This window comes from Furipterus horrens, unplaced genomic scaffold, assembly GCF_987537825.1.
Source record: "Furipterus horrens unplaced genomic scaffold, mFurHor1.1.pri manual_scaffold_1, whole genome shotgun sequence".
Taxonomy (NCBI): domain Eukaryota; kingdom Metazoa; phylum Chordata; class Mammalia; order Chiroptera; family Furipteridae; genus Furipterus; species Furipterus horrens.
The window spans coordinates 97,944,315-97,953,617 of NW_028327171.1; positions in this window are offsets into that span (position 1 = coordinate 97,944,315).

Below are 9,303 nucleotides of genomic sequence, written 5' to 3' on the forward strand. Positions count from 1 at the left end.
GTAACTGGGAAACATTTACAAATACCATTTGGAGTTGATAAAAATACAAAAGGACTCATGGATATTGCAAGTTGGTCAGGTTACGAAAATGAGATTGAATTCAAGAGAAAATACATTTTAAAGTGGAATTCAATGAACGAAATTTCCTCAGAGAACCAGAGGAGACAATGCTGGAAAAGCCAGAGTGAGGGGTCATGCACAGCCCAGTCCCACGGCCTCTCTGCATGTAGCCACGAACACGTGAGATGTGGTTGGTCTGAATTGATATGTGCTGTGCTCTTAGTGTAAAATACACACCAAATTTTGAAGACTTAATATGAATAATAAGAATGCAAACTATCACATTAGTAACTTAAAATATTGATTATGAGTCAAAATGATATTTCGTATATGCTGGGCTAAATAAAATATATTATTAAAATTAATTTCCCCTATTTAATTTTACTCTCTTAATGTGACTACTGGAAAATCTAAAACTGCATATGTGTTTCCCATTGTATTTTTATTGGGCCATGTAACTCTAGATTCTAAACCTGAGCCAAGCTGGTTACCTGGGGGGGGGGTATATATCTTTGACTGGTAGTTTCTGTTACTCTCTCATTCAAATAGGTCTTGATTAGACTTTTTCTTTTTATTATGTCTTTCTAGAAATACATAAGAAAGAATCAGAGGGGAGACTGAGGTAGGGGATCACTAAGTACAAACAGAAAGAGACCCTAGGCTCTCTTGGATCCCCTCTTGAATTCCTTCACAGGAGGAGAGGAGAATAAAAGGGGATGAGTTCATGGAGAAATAAATACATGTATTGATGTCCTACCCCTTATCACTCTAAGCCTGGGCATATAGTGTCTGATCTGTAATCCAAAGAATCATACTGAACAAATATGAGAAAATTAGGTCATGGCGCTTTGAGGTAGATGATCTTCCTGAGTGGACAGGACCTTATCATGTAATTTCATTTCATGACTTGTCCCTTCTCACCCTGTGAGCTGCTGGAATTCCAATGTCATGGCGCAGTCAGGTTCCTCCAGGTTACGTGGTTGTTGAGCTGGACAGGCCTGAGGCTGTGTGCTACACAGGAATGGGCGTGTCCTGTGTAGCCAGCCACACAGAGGAGGCAGTCAGCAGCACTGCTGTGCTGTCAGCTGTGGGTGTGAATTTTGTTCTGTCTTTTGGTTCTTTCCCTTCCTGCTTCAACGCTGTAACTAGGAAAGTAAGTCTGCACCTCCACTTCATATCATACCTGTCAGGATGCCCAGGGAAGCCTTATGTGTGCAAGAGCCTGACCTTTGTGCAGGTCAGAGCTACATACTTTGATGTTTCAGAAAATGAATTTGTCTAAGATAGAATTGAGGACAGTACTAGCCAACAGAAGTTTCTGTGATGAAAATTCTGTTTTTGCTGTCAATATGGCAGCCATGAGCTACACGTAGCTATTGGGGACTTGAACGGTGGCTAATGTGACTAAGAAACTGAATTTTAAATTTCATTTAGTTTAAATGATCTTAAATTCAAAAGCAAATAGTGACATGTGACTGGTAGCTAGTATATTAGACATCGCAGTTCTAGTAATTGCCTTGCATATGGAGAAAACACAGAGAGGTGTGTTTATAGGCTATGGGATTGCTCTATAGATGTTATGCATTTGAAGGAACTATTACTAGGAAGAAACATGGAGATTCTCTTCTAGTGTTCTGTACCCTTGCTTTGATTGAGACAGAGCATGAGGACAAAAGCAGGATGGGAATTTATTTATTTCAGACTCTTTACAAAAGCTATCTGAAGTAGATAAGTGGTCCAGTTCATGGACATAGGGTCAGGGCTGGGCTGTCAAGAAGTCTGCAACTCCTGGGTGTTATGTAGAAATAGACTCGCAGCACAGCTGGTCATTCTGACTTCATGTAGGTTGTAAGGAATACCCTCTCTGGGGCTGGAGGCCTAGATGATTTTATAGAGATAAACAGAGAAGTAGCTACGGTATGTCATGGACTGGGAATCAAGATACTTGGTCCAAGTGTTGAGCACTGCTATGTAGCTTCATAACATTGGAATAAGCCCCTTAACGTCCCTTTCCTCATTTATACAATGGTAATAATAATAATATTCTATGTAGTGTTCTTGGGAAGATACAGGAAGATGATGTGGTTGACTCTGTAAACTGTAAAATGCTGAATTCATGTTAATATTGTGTTATGTCCCATATGCATGTGTGCCTGGCACTGCCAATGCTGTCCCTGAGTTGATCTTGTTATGATCAACTAAGATATCTGGAATTATCAAACTCTTAAAAACTAGGATTTAAGGAATATTAAGAATTGCAGATATATCCTTAGGGTATGCAAGTTATTTGTATTTTATACTAAAATAATGAGATTATATTGTATAACCTTTCTTACATATGCTCGAACATACAACCAACTAAACCTCACAGCTCTTATAGAATTGTAAAACTAAAGTAAAAATAAATAAAAGTGAATTTTAAATAAATTTAAATAAAAATAAAACTATAAAATTAATAGGTTAATAAAACATGAAGGGGAAGGGGCTAGTCAAAGAATGTGTTTGAATGACCCATGGACATGACAACAGGGTGGGGATTGACTGTGGGAGTGGGGAGTGGGATTGGTGGAGGAGGGCAAAGGAGGGTAAATTGGAACAACCGTAATAGAATAACAATAAAAAATGATATAAAAAGGAATATTATAATAAAATAATTATACTCTATATTAATTATTACATAATTTGTTTCTAAATGTAATAAAAACCATCAGACTCCTATGTTGGGGGGGGTGCAGTCTGTGAGAAGTTTTTTTTTTCTTTTATAAGGGTATATACATTATTCAAATTTGAGAAACTGGTGTGGTATGCGTATCACTGGGTTTCAGAAAACTTGACTTCAAGCAATAGCTTATTGTTTTATATTGGGAAAAGCATATTTTTGAGTCACTGTTTCTATAAACCACTGTAATGATGATGACTTCACAATGTTACACAGGGTAATTGTGAGGATGGATCAAGTAAATGACAGAACTTTAACTGTTAAGTGTCATATGAATAACCTACATGCCCTTTATGATTACTACACCCCCTATATAAACCACACCACAATGTTTCAGCAGGCAGAGAAGAGGCCTCCAGAGTTTGGGGATTATGCACAGATAGATCAAAGACTCTGGGTGAAGCTGGCTGGCATCATCAAGATGCTGCTAGGGTTCACAGAAATCCAATAAGGACAAATTATGCACCATGAAAATGCTTTCTTTCTCTTTGTTTTCTATTTCATTGAATATCAGGTGAACTTAGGGGTTCGGTGATTGAGCTGCAAGAAGTCAACATTTAAATTCAGAGGTCACCTTTCAGCCCAGAATTCTCCTGAAGACTCTCCAACTGAAAGCCCGCATGTCTTTGGGAGGCCTCAGACCAGACTGCTCATTTCTTGGATCCTTCTTTGACTTACTCTGCTCATATATCTTTGCTAGTTTATAAACTCCCATGACACTGAGAGCTTGAATGGTATAATGTAGCTTTTGATTTTACATGAATCATTTCTAGTTTTTAGGTTCTCAGGTTTACCAGGGCTAAAATAATGTGCTCCATTTCCTTCGCACTCTGCAGTGCGAGTGGAATACAGATGCTTTACTGAAGACTTGGCCAAGCTAATTCAGTTGGGTTTACCTCACCAGGGACCAATGAGATGTTGCCTTCTCCATCACACTAGCAATTTCTGCTAGAATGATGAGGTTAGAGTCCTATGGGTAGAGTGGCATATGAGAGAGGGACTTTGTAGCAAAGAAGAGTCACTTAGGGGTCTCCAAAGTATTTTGAGCCATGAACTTTCCTTGGATACAAGGATACAGGGTAGATGGGCATAGTGTTATATGGGATTTGTTATTTCCACAAGAGGCAGGGAGATACTGATTTGCACATGAGGAAGGAAAAACAGGTGAATCATCCCTGGGATCAATTGTGAGACTTGGACAGGGGAAGAAAAATGCCCAAATCTGCATTATATTTCCCCAGTGACATCAATATTAGCAATCTTGGAATTCGTACCTCTTGTACTAAGAGGACTAATATATTGAAAATTTTTATGGGGATAGTTCTCATTTTGGGTAATCTTTGATTAGACCTAGATCACAATATATAAAAGAATGTGGAAAAACTGTCACAATATAAAGAAGACACAGTAAGAAACCAAGAGAAGAGTTTTTTTTTTAATTATTCCTTCATATTCAAACTTCACAAACAGTGTGAACTTGTACAATACCTCGGAAAGTGAAACTTACAAAAAAAGTGCTGGTAACATTTAAAAAAAACAACAAAAACCCCAAAAAACAAACATCATTCTTAGCAACATCAATTACTCTTCCACACAAAACAGAAACCTTGTAAAATTTATTTTCGTATTTTTAAGGCGTAATACTTCCGTATAAAGTATATGCAAGAGATAAAACTTCACAGTATTCCAAAATGTCACAATAATAATAATATAATAGTATAATGAAGCGCTACAGTTAATTTTTCTTTTTTTGAATGTTTTTTTTCCTGTTTAAATAACAAATACAAGTCACAGGTAAATATACGTGAGAAAAATACGAGGCTAATATTAAATGGCAGGTAAGGATACTGTCACTGTAAGAAAAAACTGGCAGGATGTGTGTATTTAGTCTATATTTTAAAGCACTTGATAGAAAAGGCGTATGCAAGGTTTTTCAAAACAATTTTTTGTTTGTTTGATAACTGACAACAATTTGAGAGTGTAATGAGGGAAAAAAAAAGGAACAAACTCTCTCTCAAAACTATTGACCTGCTCATTCCCAACCACGTGTATACTGATGGATGAATGCGTGTTTGTGTTTACATGGGTTTATACGGTACACAGATTGATACAGGCAGTGTTCCATGCCCACCTGCAAAGATCGGAGGCTAGTCTCTGAAGTCATTGAGCCCAGATTCCTCTTGGGAAATTACTCTCAATTTAAAGCTCTCTATTTCCTTGCCTCTCCCTCTTCCAAACTCTTCCCCAATTCCCAGGTCTCCGGTCTGATAAAAACAACCTGGTTACAAAAGTTGCCCTCCCTTCAAAATTCCCTGGGAAATAGAAACTGCATAAACAGCAACACCCACACAGACTGTGAAAATACCACTTGGATGAACGGTATGTTTGTGTGTGTGTGTGTGTGTGTGTGTGTACAGTAGCAATTGCAAAAAAGGGACCATTTTCCTTTTCATACGAAGATACACTGTGATAAGAAACATTTCTGTGCAGGAAATAGGGTTTCTTCGAATCTTATCACAACACTGTGGAAGGAAAATCAGGAAACGGGTTCACCTTTCAGCAGTCACCACAGTAAACTTCATTGAAAACACACATGCCAGATGTTTGGTCTGTGCACATGTGGATGTTAACAGCTAGCCATTCAGCCAACAGGTAACAGAAAGACAGCAGATAGCAAAACATGTCAATAAGGTGCTCAAAGAAAAAAAGTGGCACCCACTCCTCGAATGGATGGCCACATTAAGGTGCTTCAAAAAAGTTTTTTTTTTTTTTTGTTTTTTTGTTTTTTTTTTTTTCAGTTTTCAAACATTAAGAGAGTATTGATTTGCACATGGTAGTTCTGAGCCAGGCCAAGGGTTTTGAGATTTCTGACATCTTCCATTGAAAAGGGCTTTCACTGTAGTTGTTTTATTCAGTTTGCTGTGGGTCACTTGAGTTGAATAATTTATTTAATAGCCAAAAACTGAAATCAAACCAATATGACTAAAAGAAATAACAGATGAAATGGTACAGAACATTACTGCATTCCCCTTGAATCAAGATGGTTTCGCCCATTTTTCCTCTTTCACCAACACTGTTCCTTTTTTAATCTGTTACAATCCATTCCTTGTGAACATACAGAAATGACTGAAGTCACTTGTAAGTAGCTGTTTTTATTTTTTGTGATCTGTTGCAAGAGTCCAACCTTGTTTCCTCTGCTGCTGTTTGTGTAGCATCTGGTTTTGTATGAGCATCTGGGTTTGTAATGAGCATCTGATTTTGCTGTGTGCACGTGTGTATATATGCACATATACACACCTATACATGTATAATATATACACTATATATGGATATATATAGGAAGTGTGTATACACTTATACATAATATAGTGTATATTGTTTCAACTGGAGATAAACTGAACTGGGTTCAGACACTAGCACGTGTTTATCTTTCCCCTGCTCCTTCTGCCCATTTTAAACAGTATGGAGCTTCTATTTATTTTTTAAAGTGCATTTTCAATGCAGAATAGCTGTAATCCACTGATTCCTTGGAAAACATTTTTGATGAGAAAAATCTGACTGTTCTCAGCCCCAAGCAAGAGAAACCTGGGTTTGGTCGTGCCAGGGGCTGATGTGGCAGTGCCAGGCTTGTGCCTGAGTGATTACTGGGCATTCTGGACTCCGGGCACCTTAGCAGCAGCAGCAGCAGCAGCAGCAGCAGCACCTTTAGGAGAAGGTGGAGATAGAAGAGGAAGAAGGAAGGAAAGCTTGGATGAGGAAGAATGAGTTTGCGGTGTGTTTACAGGTCAGAATTGTCAACTTTGTATGGAATTGTGCAGTTCCTGCTTGGCTCCAGCTTAGGGATGCCATCTAGTCCCCTCCCCACCAACTGACACCAACCTGCCCACGTGCCCGCATGTTCAAGCACCGCCCATGTGTCCCCTCTCCCGAGGCTGACTTCCCTGTCAGTTCCCTGTGGGTATGTGAGTGTCAGCATTGATTAGGAATAAGGCACCAGAGAAATAAAAATGTTACAAAAAGATGCAGAACCCCATTTCAAAGAGCCTCTCCCATTGCTCCATTAAAGTATTGCATGTGATACCACTCATTTGTGTGTACGTTCTTAAAGTGTGTTGAATGCGGTCTCTGAAAGGAACTTGAGGCCCTTCAGCACCAAAGATCTATATGAATGCACCCTTGGTCAAATACAACCCTGCCCCCACACCCACCCCACACCACACACAAAAGCACCAAATCAGGAGAACAAAGCTGCTTGCCATTGCTCACCTCATTTTTGATAAAAATCAAAGAAGTCTATGAAATAGAATTTTCAGGAATTGCTCTAAGATCAAATGGGTTTAGGCTGTCATGTATGTAGTTACTTGCTGTTCTAAATGTCCAGAGCGTTGTGAAAGGGCTGAAATGTTTGTGTTCAATGGTAAGGGGGAATGTGCTAAACAAAAATTACTTCCCAAATGATGCCCAAGTCCTTCACCAATCAACCTCCCTATTTTTTTACACACTGTAAAAAGGAAGAGGTTCATCTAACTATAAAAGGAAAAAACGAAGGCACATGATTTTATTCGGTCCCAGAAAAATGGCATTTTGCAAGTTGGTGTGGTGTGTGTGTGTGTGCATGCGCGCACATGTGAAATGGGAGTCCAAGGGCCAAAGGAAGTTGGAAAAGGAAAACAAGTGAATTTTGAGACAAAGAGAAGAAAGAAGAAAGGAGGAAATGGAGGCCTCTCTTCAGCTTTCTATCATTGACAGTCTCAAGATTTGGCTGCTTTAGAGTCCAGAACGGAATTCGTTTGTCTTGGTCTAGGAAAGCGCCCCCAGTTAAATATCTCCAGTTAATCATGTTACAGCTTTTGGTGTTTCCCTTTTCCCTTCCCTCCAGCCAAATGATCTTTTTTAAATCACAGTTTTTAGAAATTATTTTTTCAATGTTGAAAAACTATGGAAAAGCTATTGAACAGCCTCAGGGCACTCTGCCTCTCCCTCATCACAGTGAGCAGATCGATGGACAATCGACAAAATCAAAGAGGAGGCAGGTGGCGCTGGCACCGCTTTCCGGGCAGGGCGCGCCTTCACTGCAGGCACTGCCCTTTCTCTCAACTGCACCCCTCCACCCCTGCCCCGTCCGCTTAGACGGGGACTGCTGAGAAAGCAAAACCGTCCGGGAGGGCGATGGCAACAGAAGCTCTTAGGAGCTAGGAGAACTCTCTCCTGAGGCACCATAAGCCGAGTACTCTTGGCAGCCGCGCGAGGGGATGCGGAAGAGCGGTTGCCCACGCAGAGGTTGAAGTCTCACTCACATTTACTTCGTTAAGACATCAACTCCCAGGCTCACCACTTTTTTGCCTCTCTTTGCACTGGAGTTGGTCCCAGTCCTTAAGAAGGCACTGGTCCAAGATGGAGAGGCAGAGTCTACTGGCTGTGTCATACAAAAAGGGCTATAGACACTGGGATTTCAGAAACAAATTTAACTTTGGTTTTCTGACTTACTCAAACCATAAAAATTAAAGCAGGGCTTCAGTGGCTTCGATCATCTGGCTGCTGTTATATTTTTTCTCATTTGGCAAGGCTAAGGTGGGGGGAAGAGAAAAGGGGTTCCCATAATTGGTCGAAGACACAGGGTGGTAAAATGCTTCCACACTTAAACTCACAGTCCAGTGTTTTTGACATTTCATAAATAGCATTTTTTTCTCTAAAAAAAGAATAAAACAAGAACAATCCCTTTACTTACTCATCTGAAACAAAATAAACAGCAGTGGGTACAAACTTCTTCTTGTAACAATTACAAAAAACAACAATATAATCCCAACTTTTAACACACATCTTGAATCAGTCATTTATTTTTTTTTTTACCACAAAACTGCAGCATATCCTTAAGGGCAAACTTATCGATTAGTTTTTTTCTTTTTTTTCTTTTTTAAATAATGTCTTCACCAAAAAAACAGTCTTGTACCAATAAAATGCATTCAAAAATAGAAAATATTACACAACAAAAATATGTATCCTTCCTTTCCAAAAAAGATTCTTCACAAAAAAATGTAGAAAAAATTCCAACAATTTTTTTCCTTTCCTAAACATTAACTTTCAGTCTAGGGCACAATTATTTATTGATTTAAATGTTTGTTTTTGCATAAAACTTGGAAGATGCAAAACAATTACTGTATTAAGATTGTAAAGTTACTTCCACTCCCACCCCTACTCTAAAACAAAACAAAACCAGAAAAACCCAGCAAACACTGAGAAATGATACAGCCAGGTGGCTAGGAAAACTATTTCTGCCTTTCCATTTCCTGTGCATGTGTATGGGTGAACTGGTGCTGATGGTACGTGGGACTACTGAAGGAGCCAGATCAGGTTGGAGTCAAGAGGTTGTTTAGCAAGAGCTGATGTTGTTTGTATGAGTCATGTACAGTCTCCCACGTGGCCGGCCCATCCGCTGAAAATCGTCACTGGAGCAAAGAATCATGTGAATATGGGCAGAGGACCAAGCTCTGGCCACGTGTACAGTACACGTACCTCTCTACAAG